At 38.7% G+C, this 3979-nt stretch overlaps 1 long non-coding RNA gene across 1 annotated transcript; it reads right to left on the bottom strand.

Moving 5' to 3' along the window:
• Positions 1-495: 495 nt before the first annotated feature.
• LOC138473748 (uncharacterized) lies at positions 496-1190 on the bottom strand. The gene is made up of 3 exons (XR_011268890.1): positions 1109-1190; positions 925-1006; positions 496-563 (listed from the first exon to the last, which is right to left on the bottom strand). It is a non-coding gene; the product is annotated as an uncharacterized lncRNA (long non-coding RNA).
• Positions 1191-3979: the final 2789 nt, after the last annotated feature.

Below are 3979 nucleotides of genomic sequence, written 5' to 3'. Positions count from 1 at the left end.
TTTACGAATAAACAAAACTGTATGTTCGTTCCCCCAAAGTTTCTGGTGGCTCAAGATCAATCCCTCAAGAAACAGAAAAGATATGTCCAGAGCAAAGTATATTTAGAAAAAATGTATCCAAATTTATTAAAGAAGATACAAAAATTGAAAACTGGTGAATAAATCACACAAAATTATTGTACACTAATCATTTTAACATAACAAAACAGCAGCAACAATATGCCGAAAATCGGCTAAAACTTCATCACTCATAATCAACATACCCAGTTCATTCATACGCACACAACTCATCATACCATGGCACTCATCCAAAGAACTAAAAAACACCAAAAAACATGCTAAAAACCAATGGGGAAGAGGAATTCATAACTAATCCCCATAATAACACACATTATTGCGGTGTTTTACAAACAATAGAAATAATTCACAACCAATCTATTGTCAGGGTGGATAGAAAAAACAGATGCAAAGATCACATCCCTGTAAAAAAAATTTTCTCGACCGGTTTCGACGTGTAGTAATGGTTAACTGAACGTCTTCTTCAGGAGGTGGATGTTACCATTCTGCAAAACAAATACGCAAAAGGGACTATAAGCTACTACATGAAAAGGTCTTTGCCGACTGCTTGTAACATACAATTAAAAAAGAGAAACAGGACTGCTGGCTAGCAGCCTGAATTATTCAAAACAATTTAGGAACCGCGTATACCATAATACAAATAAGCATACACGGCCCCCGCTACAACAGCTGTGTAAACCAGAGCAAAAGGGTAAGTGACTCCCAGAAGAGAACCGTGCAAGATGAGAGGGAACCTTCAGGACCATGGTGAATCGGCAACAAGAATGTGTATATATAATATAATAATATATATCTGAATCTCACTGGCAATATCTGTGTCTAAAAAAGGACTAATAGTGGACTAACCTGATGAAAACCTTACTACTGCAACAATCTATGCAGTGTAGTGTGGCCAGTCACACGAAACAATTCAGGACTGAAACATAACCTGAAACAAGAAACAAGACCAGAATGCACTAGGTCAGGTGAATGAAAAACCTAAATTCAAAGTAGAGTGTCTATAACTGAGGCATAAGTACTAATATCTCACCTGAAGGGCGCCCCATGCAGTTTAAGATGATCCAGCAATACATGTATTTGAAAAGTGAAGAGGCAGCGCCACTTAGCCTTAGCCTTCAACGCTGTCTGCAAATCACTGCAAAAAATTGTACAAGTGCTCCATTACAATGCTAAATGGCAAGCAGTGACCCACGGCTTACCAGAATGCAAGGGCACTGCATGGAATGCATCTAAAGAACACCAATAGAATGGGAGGCAGCCGACGGACAACCACACCATTCTAAGGAATCCAAAAGGTGTTTAAATATAAATATAAAAACACGAAAAGCCCAATAAATCAGATGGCACTACGAGCACAATTGAAATAAGAAGGTAAACTTAAAGGCAAATGACAGCAAACTAAGATAAACGGTGCTATATTTAAATATAAACACACGAAGTGCCAAATAAATCAATTAGAACGGCTTGTACGATTAAAATGTGATAGCGAGCTCAAAGGACAACAAACAGCAGTCTAAAGGGCGGCGCTGCAAAGTTAATTGTGCAGAAGGCTGTAGCTGAAGAGCTATTAACATTGCAGGAAAGCTAGCCACACGCTTACCTGCAAGACGGTTGTTATACAATGAAATTGTCCAGCAGAAAGAGAGACCAGATGGTAATCTCTTAGTTTCAAACTAATTGCAAATACGAAACGCTACGCATGCGTGTAGGGACCTGCAAGGAGTGACTGGCTACAGCCAATAGTACACAGAAGCCTTTTTTAAAGGCAAAGCTAAAAACTGGCTGCGCATGTCAGCAAGTGCTGCCAGTAAAGACATTCCACAAGCAAAGCAAAGCGCAAATAATGCAGCCCAAATTAGAAAAGAATAATAATGAAGGGCGCCGCTGTTGATAGAAAAAATAATAATAAGTAAACACTAAAAATAAATATATATCAGACAAAAAACAGCGTAAATAAATTTTGGGCTGCCGTCACCATACTAAGTGAATTCTGGGAGTTGTAGTCCAATATAGGCGTAGTGTACAATCCAATAGTTTACTAGTTGGTTCTAAATATTACAGAACCATGTAACGAGCACCATATCTCTAAGCAATTCTAGAGCTACTATGCAATAACAAAAAGAGTATTTATAGACCAGAGATAGGCAAGAAAGATGGTAAGAAAGCTTTGGCTGAAAGACGATAATCTAATATAAATGATGTTAAATTGTATCAATTAGACTAAATAGCTAAACAATCGTAATAGCCATAGAGGGCAAATAGAGAAATGCAGAACAAACTTGCTAACGACTATTGAAGTCCCACGACTCCAATGTGTTCAGGCCTTTGTGGAGTGTTTTTAAATTGAACATCCACATTTGTTCCTTGTAGGACAATTTATTAGCTACTTGTATTGTGTTATTGGCAAAACATTTTTCCAAACAAAACCAAATTAAGGAGTCTGGGTTGTGTCCCATTTCTACGAAATGAATGACTAGTGGAGCCGAAAGGTTGCGTGTTCTAATTTTAGACCGGTGCTCATTGATACGTGGATGGACTTCCCTAGAAGTTTTACCTACGTACAAGAGCTGACACGGGCACTGGATAGCATAAATAACATTCTTACTTTTGCACGTAGTGAATGTACGTAGTGCCCAAGATCTACCATTATAAGAAAAGTCTGTAATTTTTTTAGAAAATTTACAAGCTGCACATGAAGTGCATGGATAGTGGCCTTTAACCTGATTCAGGTTAATATCTCTGACCTGGTTAATGCGTACAGGAAGTCTAGAGGCCCGGGTTAGTTTCTGCCCTAAATTTTTGCTTTTTTTAAAAGCAAATAAAGGTTTCTCTAACTGAAGATCTGTGGAATTCAGGATCCTCCAATTTTTCAAAATAATAGCTTTAATTGTCTCACTGTGTTGGCAGAAAGTGGACACACACACCAACTGTTCTTTGTCCACAGTTTTGTTTTTAGGTCTTAAAAGGGCATCCCGATTGGTATATCGCGCTCTTTTTCTTGAATGTTTGATAAGTTTACGCGGATAACCGCGATCTAGCAATCTAGTCTGTAATACGTCCGCATGAGTATTAAATTGTATAAGGTTGGAACAATTGCGGCGTAACCGTAAAAACATCCCATAAGGGAGATTACGTAAAAGACTTTTGGGGTGTTGGCTTTCAAACTGTAGTGTCATGTTCCTTTCTGTGGGTTTTCTATAGAGCTCAGTCTGCAGGAACCCATCTTCGCTGTAAATAGATAGATCTAGGAACGCGATACGGGAGGTAGAGTATTCCAGGGTAAATTTGATGTTAATATCTACTTGATTGAGCCACTGCACAAAAAGTTCAAGTGTGGTAATATCACCCTCCCATAGCAATAAGATGTCGTCAATATACCGACGGTATAACTTGATGTTAGTGATATAGGGATTACCATCATTTAGAACAAAATTCTCTTCAAACAAGGCCATGAAAATAATAGCCAAGTTGGGGGCAAACGCACAGCCCATTGACGTGCCTTTAGTTTGTGTGAAAAACTCATCCTTGAACTTAAAGAAACTGTTGCAAAGAACCAATTCCACACATGTGGTCAAAAAATTAGTGGGAACCACATGTGCAGATGGTCGGCGATCCAACATAATTTGTAAACACTGAATAGCCTTATCTTGGGGAATATTGGTATAGAGAGCCTCTATATCTAGGGCCACCAAGATCTGTTTGGAGGCATCAAATGGAAGGCCTTCCACCAAATTAATAACATCCCTAGAATCTAGCAGAAATGTAGGCGTCGCCATTGCCAAAGGTTTAATGAACACGTCTATATATTTGGATAGCGGCTCTAAAATAGAGCCGCAACCCGAGACTATTGGACGACCAGGCGGGTTAGATGTGTTTTTATGAATCTTAGGGATGATATAAA

The sequence above is a fragment of the Ambystoma mexicanum genome, chromosome 8 (genome assembly GCF_040938575.1).
Source record: "Ambystoma mexicanum isolate Mex_15411 chromosome 8, UKY_AmexF1_1, whole genome shotgun sequence".
In the NCBI taxonomy this organism is placed as follows: Eukaryota; Metazoa; Chordata; class Amphibia; order Caudata; family Ambystomatidae; genus Ambystoma; species Ambystoma mexicanum.
Note: the sequence above shows the minus strand (reverse complement) of the source record. Positions and strands in the feature narration are given on the sequence as shown.